Raw genomic sequence first — 22,382 nt, forward strand, 5'->3', positions numbered from 1 at the left:
TATTTACAGAGGTTATTTGGAGAGTTAGGAACTCTGTTTTCTATAGCTCTGACCAATTTGCCTTTGCATAAAAATAAAGTTACAAAGCTAATGTAATTGCAGAAAGACTATCTGTAAAAACGAATGCTGAGGCATCACAGTAGTTCCCTGAAGCTTATATCTTAAAAGCTATTCTCTGGCACATGCTCTAGAAGAGCAAATTTCCAAATCATTTTCCTGACCAACCTTAATTGCGGGAAGTGTCCACGTGCAATCCTGTGAAAGCATTCTAAATCATATTTAGAAATAAATACGCTGCCATAAGTCCTCGGGGTGGCTTTCAATTCATTATCATAAATTGTCAACTAATGCTTGATCTGTTCTCTTTACATCCATATTTTCTGTGCTCTATAAACAATAAAGAGAGTGGGGATGTTTTCTGTAGTTATTACAGTAGAAGGACACATTATGTGTTTTAATAAATATTTGTTAAATAAATGAAGAAAAACAGTTTGTGTAGCTGTGTCCATAGCACACTTTAAAATAATTTAACATCAATGTGTGAATATGAATTTTAAATTTTGACTTAAAATATGAGGTTTAAGCAGACAAGTTAAGAGATAATTTTTACAAAAAATATCATTTTTAAAAATTGTAACAATGTTACCTAAAAGTAAGTACACTTTTACATAGTGTGGACAGGCTTATGGCTTTTACCCTTACTTTCCACTTTTATTTATATTTTACATTTTTTGTAATTACAGTATTTTTGTTAGTAAAAAAAGACTTTTTTTGTTTTTAAATAAGAATCCATGTGTAATTCAATCAGATTAGATATTAAGACTTTATAGACTTATAAAATTTTAATATAGAGTAAAGATGTAGGATACCAAATAATGCTAATTGAAGACATGTAAGTCTCTTAGACTTTCAAATTAATATACTCTCATCTTTGTCTTTGTTTTTTAATCAAAGAATTAACTTTTCTTAAAACCATAGTTATATTCTGACTTTTAAAATTATTAGAAAAAAAATCCATGCTTAGTGTTAGTTTAAACTGAGCTCAATTTAAACATTTTTTAAAAATAAGTGTTCATATTGGGCCATCTATAATACAATCTCAGAAATAATTTATACATAAGAATAAACTTTATTTGGCAGAAGAACAAACACTAAAATCAGTTAGGAAATCATGATTTTAACCAAAATAACAAGGTTCATTTATTTCATACTTAAAACTTGGAATGCTATCAAAGTGTTGGGTTTTTTTTTTAATAATCTCTTGTGATGATATTTTGGAGATGGATGGTGGTGATGTTTGCAGAACAATGTGAATATACTTAATACCACTGAATTGGACACTTTAAATGCTTAAAATAGAAAGATGTTATGTACATCTTATCACAGTAAAAAAATAGAGAAAGCATATCCATCTCCTTTTATTCATCAGTAAAAAAAGAAAAATCACTATTAACAATAACTGCAGTCTCTTCTTAATGGACCACCATTAGACTGCCCTCAAGGGGGTTATAATGTATTAGTAACACAGAATAAATGGTTAAGAGCAGAGTTTTACAAAATTACTGCATTAGGTTTTTTTACTTTTTGAAACATATGTTCTCTGAAAATATTATGCAATTTATAGATCATGTTCTCAGAAAAATGCACAAGTACATAAGATCTAAGCTTCATATTCAATTTCAATTAATAGGTGATTTGAACAGGGAACTTTGAGTTCTTTCCATGAATGCTTGTGTTAAGAATTCTTTTGAAAGGAGCCAAAATGTGTCAGATCAGTAAGACATGATCACTGTATGATTGGATATGATGTATTTACAACTCTAAAACGAATGTGTCAATCAAAGGGGGTTAATCAACCATTAGATGGTAATGAAAGGTGAAATACTAACACCAGAAGAAATCACTCCAACTCAAGAATTCCGTCTCCCTTTAGTTGTGAGGGATGTACGGTGTATTCCTAACCTAAAATCACAAAACATTTGTATTATGTGAGCAACTTTACTTTTGCTCTGGGGATGTACATTCAACAAGCAAATTCCTGGCTTTGAGCAGATTCCTCATGTAGAATGCCTGTGTGGCACGAATGGACTTCCAGAGGATGTGACCAATTTCATCCCCTTGGACATTCACAGTTCTAGAAGTCTGCATACAAATCTCATCCTCATAGTTCTTGCCAGCCTTATAACACAGAAATTAATCAAGATTTATATCGGATTGAAAGTTGAACTAATGTGTTCACCAAACCACCTTTATGCTTTATTTCACTCAAGGCCACTTCCTGTTCCTGAACCATAGGTTCTAGAACACACAGAAAAATGAGAAAATTATTAGGTTTTCTTTAAGAATTGTTATTAGGAAAGATATTATGAACTCTCTAGCAAGATTATATTCTACATTATGAACTAGAGGTTCTATGTAAAGTCATGTGGGAAACATAATTTGGCTTACGAAATTAACTTCTTACTCAACTTGCTTTCTTTAAAAAAATCTTTATTGTAAACGACTTATATATTTAGTGTAAAAATTCAAAATATTAATATTGAGGTCCAGAAATCTAATAAGTTACTATCTAGAGGCAGGAGAGTGTTATAGATGAGCCTACAGGTTCTAGAATTAGAACAAATTACTTATCCTCTCTGTGCCTGTTTCCTTATGGAGATAATAACATTATTTGCCACATACTGCATATATAAAGTGCTTAGAATAGCTTTCATAATGTAAATGCACCAGCATCAATAGTTGCCTATTAACTAGTTGTCATGTAGTTTTGGAATTTATCCAAAAGTATGCTACTATACAGAATAAAAACCATAACACCTACTAGAGACTTTACAACTGTAATTTTAGTTATGTTTTTCAACTTCTTTACTACATCAATGACTATACACTTACGAAATCTAGCAAAATTCCAAAGTAAGAAATAAAAATTGCTTTTCTATGAGATGTCAGATTAACCATAAATTTGAAAATATTAAAGTTTTAAATTATTTTTTCAAATTCAGCCACACTATCTATATAGATAAAAGCCTAAGTGACCAGCCAACCAGCCAACCTTCTGACCATCCAACTGGTAGTTATGATGCACACTGACCACCAGGGGGCAGACACTAATGCAGGAGCTGCTGAGCTGTGGTTTCTTGGCAACTGTGGTTCTCGGGTGATTCACTCAGAACCAGAGAGGAGGGAGCCTGCGTCACCAGAAAACTGCCCTCTTGCAATCCAAGACCTCTCGGGGGATGTCAGAGACCCTGTTTCAGCCCATTCCCACAGGCCAGGCCAAGAGACCCCACCAGTGCATGAATCCGTGCACCAGGCCTCTTGCCCATTGTCTCCCCACTGTGGGTCTGGCTCCCCACCGGGCCTCTAGCCCATTGCAGAGGTCATGGACCTAGCCCTTACAGAAACTTTTTTACTCAATTAGCTAAATTATGAGACATGCAGGACCTACTGGCTGCAGCCCCGATGTCTGGCACCCCGCACCAGCCCATCCACTTAATATTGATTTCCACTGGAGGCAGCGAATTTTCCCGCTAACACTCTTGGCTGGGAAACTGGCCATGGCTTCCCTCCTTCTGGGTGGACAGTAGCGCCAGCAGGCAACCTCCAGGGAGGGGAGGAGGCGAAGAAGCAGCTCAGGTGGGAAGAAGGAGGTTCCCACCTCCACAGGATTCTACCTGGGCAGAGGGGTCTGCGCAGGAGCCTGACATTGAGCAGGGTCTTGCCCAAGGACGACTAAATTCTAGGCTAAGTAAATCCTGTTTGCTAAAGAATTGCATTTTTCATCTAAATGCCCACAAGTCCTCAGTTACCACCAAACTTAGGGTAAAGTGAGATGAAAGAAGCGAGACAGATACAGAGGGAGTGTGACATAATATTGGGAGAAGAGAGGAGGGAACCCAATTCTGGAGTATGTCACCAGAGAACCGCCATCTCGCAATCTGGGACCCCCTCAGGGGATGTCAGGGAGCCAGTTTTGGCCCTACCCCCACAGGCCAGGCTGAGGGACCCCACCAGTACATGAATCCATGCACCGGGCCTCTAGTAAAATATAAAGTCTCTAATAGACCAATATCTTTTTTTTTTTTTTTTTTTTTTTTTTTTTTTTTTTTTTTTAAATATATTTTATTGATTTTTTACAGAGAAGAAGGGAGAGAGATAGAGAGTTAGAAACATCGATGAGAGAGAAACATCGATCAGCTGCCTCCTGCACATCTCCTACTGGAGATATGCCCGCAACCCAGGTACATGCCCTTGACCGGAATCGAACCTGGGACCTTTCAGTCCGCAGGCCGACGCTCTATCCACTGAGCCAAACCGGTTTCGGCTCTAATAGACCAATATCTTAAGAGTTGTTTATGTTCTCAGAACTTTTTGATGATATTATCTGCCATCATTAAATTTTGAAATGAGAGTGGGATGGAGAATTTGCTTCTCCTCCTCCTCCCATTCCATCTTGGAACCAGATGACACAGTTTGTATATCCTGTTTTAAAATCTTTTAAAAACAAAAATCCTTTTGCCAAGTCCTGTGCGACATGGTTGTTTAGCACTGTAAACCCTCTATTGTTGCTGGAATACTTTATCATAAAGGAGAGAGAGAGGGAGGGAGAGAGGGAGAGAGAGAGAGAGAGAGAGAGAGAGACAGAGACAGAGAGAGAGAGACAGAGAGAGAGAGAGGAAAAGAGGAGGAGGAAGGGGAAGAGAGCTAGAGTTTAAGGAGGCACTGCTATTAGGTGTATTTCCTAATATGCAAACACAGCTGATTTGGGCCCCCTTGCCTGGTGGGATCAGTCCTATCCGTCCATTTACTTGCCTTCTCTTGTGATTTCTGTATCCCACAACCTTTTGCATGAAAATGAACCCTAAGGCAGTCAAAACACCTGCTTTACTGGCAAGAGCGATTAATGCTTTGATTTATCCTCTAAGTGTGAGCTAGTCTGCTGCTACAACGGCCTTGGGTTGGCATATAATTCATCAGACTTTGAAAGTCTTCTATGTCCCAAGGTTTCAGCTGTGAATGTCTTTTGCATAAGCCAGAAAGTTCTGTTAACCCCCAGAACACTCAGTACAGCAGGAAGCCAGTGTTTTTAATCAATATTGGTTCAGGTGTCCTAAGTTATTATATGACTGTGAATTATTGGACAGATTTGAAAGGCTTCTGGTATACCTTAGTCTGCATTTTCAGCACCCCACTTAGCTCAATAACCCAGAAAAAGAAAGAAGAGAGGCTTTCTATAGCTTACTTTAAATTCTTTCCTCTGTAGTCTTCCAAAGTTGACGCTTGCCATTTGTTATGTGTGCTATATAACAGGTAGGCTTGAGGGGGATGTTGACATCGCTGACGCAAGACATGGTACCCTCTCTATTTCTGGACTCAGGGCAATGACTTGGCCATTAAACTGGGAAGCATATTGAAATTACAGGCCATAGTTGTAGAAGTCAGTGAGATAAGCTAATCTTAAACAAAAATCCATAAATATGCCTCAATTCAGAAGACACCACATGGCAAGAGACCTCTTTCCACCTTCATGCCTGAAAGAACAAATCTATTATGTCTTTCCCAATTGAACTGTTTATATACATTTCTTTTCATAGACTTAGGAACTCCCCCCCCCCCACACACACACACATTTAACACCAAAACTTTTCCAGTCTTTTTAGGAATTTGGTACTTGAGGCAATATCACTCCAGCTTGACTAAATTTGAAAGATTATTTCATTGATACTCTACAAACTAGAGTGCTTTATTTGCTGTAAAAGACGAGCCATCGATACAGTGACGGTCACAACGATACAGCCATTGAAATGACAGCTATGGTGAAGGATATTTCTCACTGGAAGAGGCAAGAAAGCTATAGAAGGAGAAATAACTTTAAAACTGATTAAAGAAATGAATATCCAGAAGGATATCCTTCTGAACACTGTAATGCAAAGTCAAGATAACAAGAACAAAACTATGTATGTTGATATTCTGCTCTATTCCAGGAACACATAACACCCATTAAGGTTTGATAAAACTGAGGATAAACATCATCGATCGGCCACAACTAAACGGCAGACCAGGACTGCAAAGCCCGCCAAGCTCCAAAGCTAACTTTCTTTCCAGCATCCCCATAGCAGTGCGTAGTGTAGGCATACACATGAGCCTTTGGAGATGTCAGGAAATTATAGCTCAGAGACCATCTGTGTTTTTCAGCTTTTATATGGTGCTAGCGTTCATAGTTTCAAAACCTTTGCAGCTGGTCCTATTCCTGCAAATGTGTGTTTCTGCTGAGAATCTGGCTCCACTCCAAGAACATGCACAGATAAAACCAAAGGCCTGGGTACAATCTTAGATTCAAGTCAGTTCAAAGGCCTGAGGGGACATCCAATTTGTTCTGTATTTATGTTTAGTTAAAATGACCTGGTTTAAAGTACTCTGCAGTGTCCTAGCAGGACATGCTTTGTGAGGATTAATGAGTCGAAAAAATAAAAGTTTCCTTCTTTTTTGCTTTCTTTCAAATTGAATTATCAGCAGACAAATAAGAGAGGCTTGTTACAAATTCATTTGTGGGATTTCTTTGTAGCTAAGTCAAGGAGAAATACTTATAACTGAAAGCAGAAGTTTGGCTGAATTTATGAATCACTTTGCATTTGAAAATCTAAAGAATTTTTTTGATAGAAAAGAAACTAGAGTTAATCAAGATCTGGCAACATTAATGAAAGCAAAGTATGAGTATTAGCACATCAGTCAAGATAAAAAAGAGCCAAATAGAATTTCTTTGGGAGTAGGAAGATGTAGCCATGGTTGTTATGAACTTGAACTCAAATGCTAAACAGTCTGGGTGTGATTCCTAACTACACTCCTACTCTTACTTATAAAACCTTGACCTAATTTTTGAACTACTCTAACCCTCAATATTCTCTTCCATAAACAAGAATTCTAATATGACCCACTTTAATTAATTTTAATAGATGCCAGGTGACTGTCTCACAAGAAACAGCAAAATTTAGCTATTAATGTGACAAATACAAATTAATATTCAATGTTTAAGATATTTTAATCTCATTTTTAAAGGTGAACAGAGTTATCTTTCTCTGATGCTAAACAACATGTACAACATCCAAGTAAGGTACTCACTTCTAGCCTTACCAAGCCACAGAATTATTAATGTCACTAAGTAACACAGCCCAAAAAACAACTGGGCAACCCTGGAACTACTGACATTTACTGAAAGCTTTTCTAGCTAATCCATCACCACTCTATTATATCTTTTAAAGTGCTCTTCATCACCTTAATCAAGTTACCATTACATTTCACCTGGATAACACGTGAAACAAATGTCCACTGCCTCATCCATATCTGATGGTGTCCTTTTTAATCAACTCCCCACTGTGCTATTACAGTCCACTCCCCAGTAGTCTTTACAAACTCCACCAGCTGCTCACCCTGGCTGGTGTGGTTCGGTTGGTTAGAGCATTCATTCTCCTATGAACCAAAGGGTCGTGAGTTCAATTCCTGGTCAGGGAACATACCCAGGTTGCAGTTTCCATCCCTGCGATAGAAGGCAGCTGACTGATATTTGTGTCTCACACCATTATTCATCTATCTTTCTCTTTCCCTTCCTCTCTCTCTCAAATCAAGAAAAACAGATCCTTGGGTTAGGATTTAAAAAATTCTATTTGCTGATCAAATATTCAGGGTCTTGCAATTATTCCTAGTATGAAAGCAACATTGTTAACCTAGCCTGAGACACCTTACATGGTCCATGTTTAACAACCTCTTTGGCTTGATTTTCGCCTTCCCTCTTTCTTTGCTTCCCTCTTTCTTAGAACCAGTGCCATGAAGGTATGAACAATGTTTGTTCTGTTTGCTGTTGCATCTCCAGAGCCTAATGGAGGACCTGACAGATAGTACATGCTCAGGAGATATTTGTTGAAAAAATTTGATGAAATAGCAGGCTCCATTGCCTAACCCCCCAAACACAAACAAACTATAAATGAAGAAATTCAGAATTAGAAAATGTGGGAAAAGGATGAGAAAGAAGTGAAAAAAATATATCCCAAGTAACACTTTTAACAACTGATACAGAAGGTATTTCTCTCATTATGTGTTTTTATCATTGTAAAGTGAAGTACTTTGTACTATGTTGCTATCCTCTGAGTACAAATGTGAATTTTTAAAAAAATATATAACACTCAAGATTTTAGTATTTATCATACTAGATAAGCAAGTTGATATTATTTGGATGTTCCATTTCTAATTATACAAGTTCTACACCTATAGTGTATGGGCATAAATATTAGCATACTTTCACATGAGGACAGGTTTTAATATGTTCTTGATCTTAGTTTTCATTGTTTTATAAAGTAAACTTCAGAAGAGCTCTGCTCAGGATCAGTCAATTAGAAACTAACCTGTAGGGCTGTGTTAATTTGAGTTAATGTCTGTCACAATATATGTGGCAGCAACTTCTTTGGTACAACAACAACAAAAACAACAACAAAAGCACCAGTTTCTGCAATACTTGAAAAGCTGAGGAGGAGATATACCATAAAACCAAAAGATAAGGAAGAGCAACAATTGTAGAAATATCATTCAGTTCACGAAGAATGAGACAGTTTAGTTCCTCAAGGCACTAAATTGTCTGACTGATTAAGTTCATATCCTCTCTTTTAGCTGTTTCTTTTCTACTTGAGCAGTTTATTCTTTACCATGTGACATGATGTAGGGTCTTCAAGAAGAAACTAGTTTGAAATGGGAAACCTCTTGCCATGCAATTCAACATACCTTTGCTTGCTCATGAATACTAATAACTACTACTGGCCTATAGGAAGGTTACTGCTATGAGAACATATTCAAAACATGAGAAGTACAGTTCAGATGTTAAGAGGTCATTCCAAAGAGAATTTGAATTTATGATTTAATTCTTTAGAGACTTAAAATGGGGAACAATCCTGGTTTTGTTAAGAAATTGTACAAACAAGGAAAACAAGTTTTAAAGACTCATAAGATGTTACTACTTTGATTAATTAGTAACTCAGAGAGAAGTAAGTGATATTTTCTATAGATAACAGGTATGGGTTGTTTTTTTTTTCATAAAATAATATTTCTTGGGATCAAATAATAGAATCAAGTGAAACATGGATATCAATCTGAATTCAACTTTGTCCATTTTTTCATAGGACTGTATTTCATATTTCATAGTTATAATCTGGAAGCCAATTTAGAAATAAATGAGACAAATCAACTTTGCTGTGCTTACTCTTCTTGGCCTAAATTCTGGAATTAAACCTCAGTCTTATTTCACATATTGAAAGTTTTGGTGTCATCTTTATAAGTAATATCTAGTCATCCTTGAAAACTGTAACCTTACAACCCATCTGCAAACCACAGGAAAAATCCAAACTCTCAGTAGAAATTGATTTGCTTTTGTTGATACCAAATGCCTTCTATTTTCATTATTTCTAGTAAGGCTTACACATTCAAAAAAAAAAATGCCCTTATAAATTGCTCCAAAGTTCAATGGTGGCACTCAATTGTTATTTAACAAGAAAAAAGTGTTCCTTCCTCACTTACATTCTAATGGAAGGGTAGAAGAACAATCAGCTATAAACAGCCCACTGGCTTTCCCTAAACATGCAACCCCCTAAATTATAGTCAAACTAATCTCATGGCTTTTGCCTCTGCATCTTCTCTATAAAAGCCTTGCCCTTCTCTCCTGACAGTGGAATGTGCCTGAGCACTTCCGGCCCAGTGTTGACTCACTGGTGTCAATGTTTGCTGAAATAAACCCTTAAAATTTTTAATATGCCTCAGTTTCTCTTGTAATAAAACCCGGAGCTAAATCCTTAGAAACAATAAAAACAGAAATAATTTTCCATTATAATTAGTTTCATGGGCCTAAATCCAATGGCATTTTTTTTTTTTAATTTCCAATCATACTTGACATTTAAACTTGCGCTTAGCAATATTAACCTCTCCTTTCTGGAAACCTTGCCCTTGGCTTGGCCACAGGGCCCAGCCTTGGTTTTCTTTCACCTGTCTAGCTGCTCTTCGGCAAGGTGCTTGTTTGGCTCATTCTTCTCATCTAACATATGAATGTTGGAAATCCTCAGAGTTTAGTCTTAATCTAATCTGATTGTATCTCTTACTATTCCCCCTGCATTTGCTATTAGATATCCCTGTATCCAAACCTCTCCCGCAGTTCCTCAATTCTTATTAAACCCAAATCTGACTAGACACCTTCTCTACTCAAAATTCTCTCTCATCATTTCTCTTAAGCAAAAAATCAACATCCTTAAGAATCTAAAGGACTCCGTTGTATCAGATTCTCTATTACCATTTCATGCAGCTCCCTAAAAAACATCACTTATTTGCCATTCCTGCTTCATGGTCTTATATATGCTGCCCTCTGCCAGAATTAATAAACTTTCTATTTATTAATTCTCTATTTATCATTAGGATACTAGCTAATGCAGCTCTTCCTCAGGGAGGAATTAGCTACCCCTGAACTATTTAACACCCCTACCACCACCACCACCACCACCACCACCACCACCACCAACATACACACACTCTATTTTTCTTTCAGAGAACTTAACACATTTGTTAATTGTGCATTGATTACATAAGTATTTTTATTAATTTTCTTTGCTCTTCCTACACTGATTCGATGTTTTTTAGATCTCTAAGCCCTCACTGAAGGCTTGGTAAAAAGTAGCTGTTTCATAAATATTAGCTGAATGAATGGAGGGAATTACAAGTTCTATATCTTTAAACATCACAACAACCTTTTGCAACAAAGGGCATTCCTTTTATTTTCATTTTACCAAGAGGGTTCTGAAACAGGCAGAAGTAAAAAACCTTGCCTAAGCTTACATAGAACAACTTGAACCTGACAACACAACTTATACTTGTAAAGACTAGGATCTCCATCTCCCAATATAAGCAGGTTTCCTTTGGAGTAAATGAAAAACTGGATCATTTTCTTATTGAGATGATACAGTATGGGGATTAAAGTCAAAGGCTTTGGGGCTAAATAGAGCAGGTTTTCTTTCGATTAGGCCACTTGTTTACTTGTTTTGCCATATCAGGCAAGTCATTTAGTTTCTTTAGGAACTGGTTTCCTCATCTATAAAAGACAGTTGATAAAAAATAACAATCATATAACATAGTTGTGACAACTAAGTGACATAATAAGTAATCTGGCATAGTGCAGCGTGCCTATAGGCTCAATAATAGTATCACTATTATTTACCCAAGTGTTTCTGGTTCCGTTTTTTTGTTTTTTGGTTTTTTTAGTATATACATTTTTAATTGATTTCAGAGAGTAAGGGACTGGGGAAGGGAGATAGAATCATCAATGATGAGAGAGGATCATTGATTGGCTGTCTCCTGCACGCCCCCTACTAGTAATGAAGCCCCACAACCCTGGCACATGTCCTGATCAGGAATGAAACCTGAGACCTCCTGGTTCATAGGTCAATGCTCAGCCAACCACTGAGCAACACCAGCCAGGCCTGGCTCAGTTTTTAATAGAATGTCATTGTTTATTTCTTTTTAGACTCATTTCTCTCTCTATGTATATAGAACCTATTTCCTAGTCTATATGTGCAATACTTCCCTTGAAGAGAGGAAAGTTAAACATACATATGGCTCTATCACTTTTATTAGACATGCTCAGAACATGTGTAGTTTTCTGATAGAGCTGGGATTCTGCTGTTTCTGTCTTATTGCAAATCACATGATTGGAATGACTTTGTTTTATGCAATATATGGACGTTTTTCAACATTAGTACAGAGCATTTTTAAAGAAAAAATATTTATTATCACAAAAATCCTCTGAAGACTTTGAATCAATGAATTCCTCATGCTTTTTTCTTATAGTATTGAAATCATATTGTGCTTTAATCAGTTCACATTATTTCATAAATATCTTTATTATTATCATAAAATTATCTATATAAATATAATTTTTGGTTGAAATATTTACCCAAATAGATGTTTTAAAATCTTTAAATATTTCTCTGTCATTGAACATTTAGGATTTTTACAATGGTTTCCAATTACAAATAATACTCTAATTAATATCTGTAAATCTAATTTTCTCCTGTTTAATTGTTTTATTTAAATTCCCCAGAGTGGATAATTAGTGGAATTCTTACCACTATGTGCTTGTTAGGCATTAGCTGTCTTTATCTCAAAAGGTTAAATAATAGGTTATGCAGTTTTCCATAGTGACTATACCAATTTGCAGTCCCAACAACAGAATAGAAGGGTTCACTTTTCTCTACATCCTTGCCAACGCCTGTTATTTGTTGGCTTTTGGATGATTAGCCATTCTGACTAATGTGAGGTGCTATCTCATTGTGGTTTAGACTTACATCTCCCTGATGATTAATGAGGTTGAGAATTTTTATATGTCTGTTGGCCATCGGTATGTCTCCTTTGGAGAAATTTCTTTTCACGTATTGAGATTCCTCAAAAAACTAAAAACAGAGCTACTATAGTACCCAGAAATTTCACTTCTGGGTATTTCTCTGAAGAAAACAAAAACACAAATTCAAAAAGATATTTTCACCCCTATGTTCATTGCAGCATTATTTGCAATAGCCAAGATTTGGAAACAACCTACGTGTCCATCAATAGATGGATGGATAAAAACGATGTGATATATATTTGAAATCTTGTCATGTGAAATACTATAGATGACCTAGAGGGTATTATAATGAGCGAAATAAGTCAGACAAAGAAAGACTAATACCATGTGGTTTCATTTGAAAGTGGAATCAACAAAAAAAGTACAAAAGAACAAACAGAACAAACAAAAAACAGACTCATAGAAAAAAAGACTAGAGGGATGATTGCCAGAGGAGATTGAGATGGGGGATGTGTGAAAACATGAAAGGAAATATGGTCTACAATATTGTAATAAGTTTGCAGGATGACAGATAATTACTAGAATTAGGTATACAAAGATTGAATCAGCATACTGTACACCTGAAACTAATACAATATTATACATTAATTTTACTTAAATTAAAAAATGGCTTATGTAAAATTCTAATGACCTAATGCATAGATAAGTACAAAAGTTGCAAACTGCACATTCACACCTGCTCAAGGAGCATGGCGTATTAGTGAGACGGGTTTCTGGGCTATACTTATAGATCATGAGAACAACTTTGAATGATTCTCTTGAAAGGCCATTCTGCACTGAATAAGAACAGCAAAAGCCATATTGCACTTCTGAAAATACCAAATTTAGTGTCATGCTCAGTCAGCCAGAATGGCATAGCAAATAGATAATGACTAGTAAAGAATTATCAATCAATTCAATATCAGATGTAGAGTAAGTTTTAAAAAAAATCCTTTTACTTTTTGTCTCAATTGTGCCTTCCTAGAGTATAAATAGGAGCTTTGATCTGTAATTCCAAGATATGCAACTGAATTATTTATCTCTTTCTAGGTGCCCAGACATAAACTAAAATAAAATGCTCCCCCAGGTCTCATGAAGGCCCTAGATTAAATTTAGGGATTGTTTGCAAGTTGCATGTGATAGTTGCCTGAAGTACAGTATCCCATCATCTTTGAGTTGGTAACATTAGAGTTTGTCCATTTCACTTGGGTATTATAGCAAACGATGTAAAAAACATCCATCAACTTTAGCTTGGTTTAACTGAAAATCTTCTAAAGTAAGCAATGCCTAAATTCTTGCAAAATTATTGCTATACTGTGTCAGATAAATGTAAGCACACAGGATAAAACTTAGGATTTCTGGACAAAATGTTATATAAAAAGCCAAAGTTTTATTATTAATGCAAGATGTAAAACTTCTCTCAGTAAAATACACACTTTCCCTTTAAAAGTAAGTTTTAAATGGAATAGAAGATTGCTTTCTGATGCAAGACAGGGTTTCACTATGAATTTTAAATCACTGTTCCCTGGTATATAATAAAACTGGGAAATGAAAACAACTGGTTTGCATAACATGTTTGCCTTTTCTCTCATTCTAAATATATTACTTGAATTATGGGGCATTTTCATAAATCCATAAAACATGTACTTCAAAATGGAAAATTATTAGAGTGCCTATTTCTCTTTCCATAATTTATGATTCACCTACATTAACTTTATTCAAATAGAACATGTCCTCTGCCCAAGCCCCACCAACATCAGTGCTAGCAGCAATTCAGCAATTTCATTCACATTGATTTTTGGTATTTGCATGTAATTTTTGTAAAAATTAACTTGGCTAGACTATGAGTTATTTCAACTTTCAAAAGAAATATGTTTCCCTTTTCTTTTTTCTTTTGGTTATAATCATTCTTCACCTTCTACCTCTAACCCCCACATATAGTTGAGAAGCCCCCACTATTATGCTGCTCCGGTTATAAAACAATAACCTGAAGTCCTGAATGGCATTCTTTGTGACATCCTCTCCTAAATCTCTATCCCCATAGTTACACAATCTACAGGTAAGATTCCCCTAAGAATGAGTGAAGACAGCAGATATACAGCTATCCATTTGGAGATAAGTTGTTGAGGAAAGATTTTCTTATTACTATCCTTGACAAGATATGTGCTTCAATTCTCACAAATTAAACGGGAGAGAATCATTTCATGTTGAATTTCATTTGGAACTTTGAGCAATATGTTTAATGAGGTTCATTTCCTGCAGTGGGCACAGGGGTGGATCTTGGCCCATCCTCCAAGCCCCTGCTCAGCCCCTCCCCCTGCGGCCCCGATCCCCTTTCTGCTGGCATCCCCATTCCTATTACCGCGGCTCCCATGCGCTGACAGTGCCAGCCCCACTCACACCTGCTGATGGCTGGAGCGATTGGGGCCAGTGCCAGCAGTGGGTGCGAGTGGTAACTGCTGTCCCAATTGCCCCTCAGGAGCAGGGGGAGGTGAAGAAGCCCTCGGGGGCAATCGGGGCTGACACTGGGAGCTGGCAGTGGGTGTGAGTGGCAGCTCCAGCTCTGGCTGTGGGTGCAAGTGGGGCCGTCTCTGGCAGTGGGTGAGGGCGGCAGCTGCCAGCCCTGATTGCCCCTCAGGAGCAGGGGGAGGTGGAGAAGCCCTGAGGGGCAATTGGGGCTGGCAGCCGCTGCTCGCACCCGCTGCCGGCTCCAAGCAATTGGGGCCGGTTCTGGGCACCAGCAGTGGGTGTGAGCAGGGCCAGTGCTGGCAGAAGGTGCGAGCACCAGGCGGGATCGCAGCGCCTGGGAGCAAAGAATTTTTAGTAACCACCAGAGGCTCACCCCAATGACAGCGACCAGTGCCCTGCCTTGGTCTGGCACCCCTGCTAACCTGCTCTACCATTCCACTGTGGCCTGCGCCTGCCATGTTCCATGCTCTGCCACCTATTGTGGATGCCCACCATGTTCGGGCGTGCCCCCTGGTGGTCAGCACACATCATAGCGACAGGTTGACATTTGATATAGTACTTTGTGTAGCATACATTTTTCTAAGCACTTTACACAATTAAGCACATTTATTCTTTAAATAATTTCAAGAGAAATATTGTCCCAACTTACAGATGAGAAAATTGAGGCACTAAGAGGTAAAGTGACCTAATGAAGGTTATTTGGATAGGAAGGAGCAACCTTGAATTTGGAGTGATAGGCAGCCTGGTCACAGTCTGCATTCTGAACTATAACACTAGTCTGCCTCTCCAAATTGAGGAGTTTCTGTATGTGCCCTGACTGGGGGATCAAACTCACAACCTGGGAATGTGCCCTGACCAGGAATCAAACCTGCCACCTTTTGGTGTATAGAAGGATGCTCCAACCAACTGAGCCACCTGACCAGGGTGAGCATAGGGTTGTTAAGGTGGGCTCTGAAATCTTCTCTTGACTCTAAAAGTTGGGAGACATAACACAGAATATGGAAAGAGTAATAGTGCTGACAAAAAAAGAGAAGTCAATTGAGAGAGGAGAAAGAGGTATATTATAGAAGGTTCTAGAGAGGACAAGGAAGGCCTTGCAAGGTCAAGGTCAGCAAGAGTAGAAGTAGTAGCTGTAGCTTTCAGGGAGTGGGTTACAGTTCCTTATTACAGTAGACAACTAATGAGCAGAAGGAGATGAGGCTCCTTTGGTCAGTTATCCAGAATAAATAGGGAATCCAAGATGACTCATGGCTTAGAATAGGAGATAAGAATAAAGAAAAACGCAGGCATAGCCACCATTGAACATGGCATCAGGGAAATCAATGCTTGGTGATGTAAGCTAGGTAGTGAAACACTTGTGATTTTTGTTTCGTTTGTTTATTTTTGTTACTATTTTTTGTTATTTGGATTGTTTTGCACATTTGTGTTTAGACTTTTTTTGTTTTGTTTAGTTTTATACTGCTTACTGAGTGTTATATTCTTAATCACCTCAACTAATTCTTCTGTGACTTTTAAAGGGCCTCTAAAGTACTAAACTTGAAATAACCCCCAGGGATTATAGGCAAGCATTCAGCATTTCATTTATTAGCATACAGTTAGAAAGGAGCCTTTGATAAAATGAAAAATAGGTGAATAAATGTAAATTGTGCTTCAGTAGAGAATATTGTGCTTGAATATGGGCTATGAGCTTAGCCTTTAATACTGTTGCCAGAATGACCAATTCCATGAAGACTTCACAGTTCTAAAGTATTTTCAATCCATACCCTTGCCCCTCCCCTTGTCTATTATTTTTCCAGAAACTTGGCTTTATGTAGAGATTGCAGGAATTTTTTTGTTTAGTTTGGATTCTATATTAACTGAAGACCTATATTTATAGTATTGGCTCAGGGGCTATTCATTTGAATTATCACCGAAAAGGTTGCCATCAGAGAGGGGGAAACCTTTGAGAATGATTCAGTACAACATGCCCTTTTGTCTAACGAGAATTTGCTTCCACATAACTCTTAAGTTTGTTGCTCAAAGAGAGCAGCAGCACGTTCAATTATTCATGTTTTTTAATTAAGCCCTGCTGATTGTGCCTAAATGGAAACTTTATTTTGGAGAGAATGTGTTCTTAATGTTTTTCACTGCAACAATAATTTGTCTGACAGTGACATCAGTCTCTTTGGGGTCCTGAGTAACCTGTTTGTTAGGTTTAGAACTCACATATTGATATTATCTGTCATGTTGAAGGTCGCCAAAGTGTTTATATCATGTCTTGTTTAGAGATGACACAACATCGGACCTTTTCCTAATGACCTTTTAGTTATTGTCAGTGTTGAAAATACCAGGAAATTACAAAGCGAGATTCTGTTGCTGTGCTGTTATTTAGCAATTGCGGTCTGATTCACTAAGGGTGCATTCCTTTGAAAGCTGAGTGGAATGATTTGAATGTTACATTTAAGTACCGGTGTCTTCCTTCTGCTTCCTGTGTGGATGAAAAGTGTGTCATATGTAAAAACCTGGAGAGCCATCAATAGTTTGAGCAATTATTCATCCTGAAAAAAAGTTTAATTTTAAACATGAACATTTCCTTATTGTCTCTCCTCATTGCACTCTCCCAAAGTAAATTTTCCAAAAGTTTAATTGATATAGGACTCTTCAAATCACTGAAATTTAGATTATTTGAGCCCCAGGTCCTTAAAATGATTATATTCATTTCTTATAATTCTATTCTTATATTTCCTTAATGTTTGTGCTCTTCTTAGTATATTTCCTTTATCAAATGTCTTATTTAATTAGTGAAAATATAAACTATGTAAATCTACTTAAAGTACTTGTATACATTTTTGTATATCAAACATTGAGAAGTTTGAAATATTCTAGTTAGTCTGAACAATAAAACAGTAACAATAGGATGAAGTTCTGAATTATCCATTTTGGCTAACACTATTAATCAGATTATGAAGAGAAATTGCCACTCTGTTACTTTATGAGAAAACATCCCAGCTTTAGTATTTAAGAAGTAAATTCTCATTTATAGACTATGTTTTTGCTATTAGATAAAGAACATACTTTTCTTATTTTCCTCTATAAATTTCATGGTATTAAGATGTATATTAAATGAAGTGATAGATCTTATGAAAAATAAACTTGTATTATATTTGACATGAAATACCTATTATAATTACTTCATTCTATCAGATTTATATCTTTATAAGTAGATATAACATAGAGCATTGGTATTGAATAGAAAAATGTATTTAGAAATTATTCAGATTTTATTTAACCTGGGAACTGAAATTTAAGTTGGCTTGGATATTCTCTGCACACATTATTTTTCTACACAATTTAACATTTATTTTTCAAGAAATATATCAATCATTTCATTTGTTATGATAGAAACACAGTGTGAAAAACACAATTTCAAGTTTTGGGCAGGTCTTTATATATAACTTTAACCAGCTTAACAGATGTTTTTAAATAATTATGATATTATACCCCACTTTTTAAGAAAGGAATCAAATGTTATGTATGTAATGAAGACGAAACTAAAATAGTAGAGTAAAAGTTAAATATGGGAGCAGAGAGAATTATAGTTGGAAATTGAGTAGTTTCAAGAAGACAGGATAGATATTCTGATAATATATTTATCTCACACTTCATGCATATAACGACCATTTTATAAAGTTCTTCAAATTAGTCCTTGGGTAACACATAATGCTACTTAAGTAGGAATTGACTCTCTAAGTGCTATTTGACAAAGAAATTTTTTTTCAGCAGAATCATTTTTTAGAATTTCCAAGATGTTATTAATTCATTAAGCAGAGATTGTGTTATGGATGATTCTGAAGTAGATGAATCTCTTTACAATATAATAATTATAGTGCTGAGTGGCACTTTTAGAAATCCTTGAGTTTGTGTTTAGTTTTCTTGTATATTACAGTGCTATTTACAAACAATACTGACTGATTGAAATAAGGCTATATGATGACAATTATTCACACTATTTTAGAATGTCTATAAGGAATAAAATACCTAGAATTTAATTTGAACTTGAATGATGTTTATAGTAGTTGTTTATACTATCATAGATGAGGAAGTTTATAAAGCAGATTTTCAGAATTCTGTTGATATTTTCACATAGATTTTTGCCAAGAATATGGAGTATTTTTTTGTATTGCACTTGTAAATTTTCTGTTAAGTATTTAAATATGTGTAGGATATTACTGTTAGGTTAGTGCTGGGCCAGCATTTTTACCTCTCTTAACTCTAAACTATTAAAATAGATTTAGCTTCCATACAAATATCTACTGTAGACCAAATGATGAAATAACTATCTTCACTTATATTTTATTTAAACCTTATATCTCTGGAAAATAGGTATCATTACCTGGAATGAATATGTGTGGAACCTGAACAAAATATAATCAAAGTCATGCTTGGAAAATATAAAGCCCTGTGATCTTCCTAGTGCACATTCATTATATCTTAGCTATCTCCCAAGTCTATGTGATCTCATCCTCACATTTAATAAAGCCCAGTGATTAATAGATGAGCTGAATTTTTTCTCTTTTCTAATAGGAAAGTGCTGTATTAGAGAGGAAGGGAGAGTGAGAGAGGAAAAACATCAATGATGAGAGGGAATCATTGATTAGCTGCCTCCTGCACGCCCCCTACTGGGGATTAAGCCCGCAACTCGGACATGTGCCCTTGACTGGAATCAAACCTGGGACCCTTCAGTCTGTAGGCTGATGCTCTATCCACTGAGCCAAACTGGCTAGGGAAGGAAAGTTAGACATCTTAATTATATCCAACTAGAATATACAACCTTGTTTATCTCCATCTATCTATTCTTTGAAATACGTAAGGCACAAGTGAGTTGGGTTAGGCTTAGAGCACTCTAGTGTCCATTGGTGGAGTTTCCTTCTTAAATGAAACTGGTTCTCCTACTGTTCCTACATACTCTTCCCATTGTTATGTTGGTACCATCTAATCTCTTTCATACACCACTCATACACTGTCATTCCATTACAGTTACTACTCAGGGTGCCATTCTTAGACTTCTCACTTCATTGGATATATTCTTGGGTTATCTCATTAACGACAACGAGGGATTCAAAGTGCCTATCATGAACTCAGACTTTTGTTCTCATCTCCAGATTCGCATTCTAACTGCTTAAGCATATAAAAAAAAGTATGTCAAAAGCAAATCTAATCATGTATCCCATATTTCCTTATGCTTTTGTGTTTCCTACTTGATTAACATAACTGTGCGCTCATTGCTAAGCCCATAAATCCTAGAGACATCCTCTCCCATTAATTAATAAATCAATTAGTTCATTATTTATTAAATTAGTATTAGTGCTATTGAATGTGTCTGCAACTCTTCTGTGCACTGAAGATTCAGAAGTAACATTCCCTGCCTTTCTGGAATTTTTGCTGTAGCTGATGACAGATATTAAACAAATAATCAACAAAAAAATCCAACGAAAGTCCAGCTATATTAAAAACTTAGAATGAGAGACTTGGTTCCAAGATAGCATATAATGAAACACTTGACCTATTCAGGGAGATCAGGGAAGGCTTTTCAGAGGAAGAAAAACTTGAACCTAGATCTGAAGTGTAAGCATTGAGTTAACTTCCTTATGAGATAGAAAGGAGAGAGTTCCAGGTAGGTCACGGCTGTTGGGTCAGAGGAAGCACAGCAAGTGAAAGCAGCTAGAAGAAGGTCAGGGTCGCCACAGGGAAAGGAATCTGGGCCAGTGTGATGACAGATGAGCAGGAGGAGAATAAAGGAGTAGAACACATGTGTTCTTTTGGAACTTTTACAAATCCTTTGACAAACAACTATTTCTGAGTTTTAGACAAGGGGTGATTTAATTGATATGTCTTTTAAAATTTCCTCACATGTAGTTAACAAATCCTGTCTCTATTAACTCTTACATAACTTCTGAATATTTTTCCATTCTTTCTTTGCCATTGCCTTAATATAGGCCCTTCTTAATTTTACCTGAATTACTGCAACAGTATCTGACCTCATTTTCTTCCCCCTGTTCTTCCTGTGCCAATACATCTCGTTGGGACTGGGGGGAAATAACTAAGCGTTGTTCTGTTACACAGAGTAGTGTTTCCTAGATTTCCTAAAGTATATCAGTCCCTGCAGATGTTTCGAGAAGAAAATATTTCATATGCAACATAAGTTTGGAAAGTATTCCACAATCTATCCCCATTTGGTGGTTAGCAGAGTGAATTCCACAGAAAATACTTTAATTACTTTTGCCTAATCAAGTATTTCCGAAGGTTAATTGATAATAGTTTCTTTTTTCCTTTTAAGAATTAGCAATATATTTCTATACCAGTGATCTTTGGAACTTGCTTTGGAGTAATTGCGTACAGAGTGAAATCTAAACTCTCCAATAAAGCATTTTGGGCTCTACTTTTAGGATTGTTTCCTTCTTCCCCTTTATAGCAGCAACTTTTTTTTTTTTTTTTAATCTTCACCTGAGGATATGTTCATTGATTTTAGAGAGAGAATGGGGGAGACAGAGAGAGAAACATGGATGTGAGAGAGAAATGTGGATTGGTTGCCTTTCTTACTCATCCCAACCAGGACTGAAACCACAACCTGGGTATGTGCCCTGATCTGGAATTGAACCCATGACTTTTCTGTGTACACTCATGATGCTCCAACCAACTGAGCCACATCAGCCATGGTTACAGCATGAACTCTCACAACACGCACTCAACTATAGATTTGTACGACTCTTCACACTTTCCCAGACTTCTCCCACACTATTTTACAATATGTTTCTGTTTGCTTTGAATGCTTCTCTATCATTTTGCACTTGGCCAGTCTTTATACAGGACAACTCAATTGCCAGCTCCAAAGGGACTCCTTCCCTTATCTTTCAATCAGACTTATGTAGAAGTTTTGCTTCTTTGGGGGGCATACCCTTACTTTAAACTCATTACACTTTACTATTTATTTTTATAATCTAATACTAAAGAGTAAAGTCCTTGAGAAAAGAGACTACCTTCCTTTTCTTTGCATCCTCCTTTACTAGCATTGTGCTTGCAATATAGAAAATTGCAAAAACAGTTGCCTGTTATGTAAATAAACAAATCTGAGGAACCAAACTACTAGTATTACCAATAGAAGATAAAGGAAAAGTAGGGCAAAGTTCCATCCCTCAATAAGCCTGCGATTTAGTGAGAGTGGAAGACAATAGACTATAGTACAAAGATGATTAAGAAAAATCCTCTGAGGGAAGTATGCAAGTTTCCATGTGGCTGGATGAACTGGGAGAAGATTCCTGGAGTAGGTATTATTTTAGATGGGCTTGTGACATTCTACAGCAGTGGTTCTCAACCTTCCTAATGCTGCGACCCTTTAATACAGTTCCTCATGTTGTGGTGACCCCCAAACCATAAAATTATTTTTGTTGCTACTTCATAACTTTAATTTTGCTACTGTTATGAATCATAATGTAAATATCTGATATGCAGGATGTATTTTCATTGTTACAAATTA

Source organism: Myotis daubentonii, chromosome 5 (genome assembly GCF_963259705.1).
Source record: "Myotis daubentonii chromosome 5, mMyoDau2.1, whole genome shotgun sequence".
Lineage (NCBI taxonomy): Eukaryota > Metazoa > Chordata > Mammalia > Chiroptera > Vespertilionidae > Myotis > Myotis daubentonii.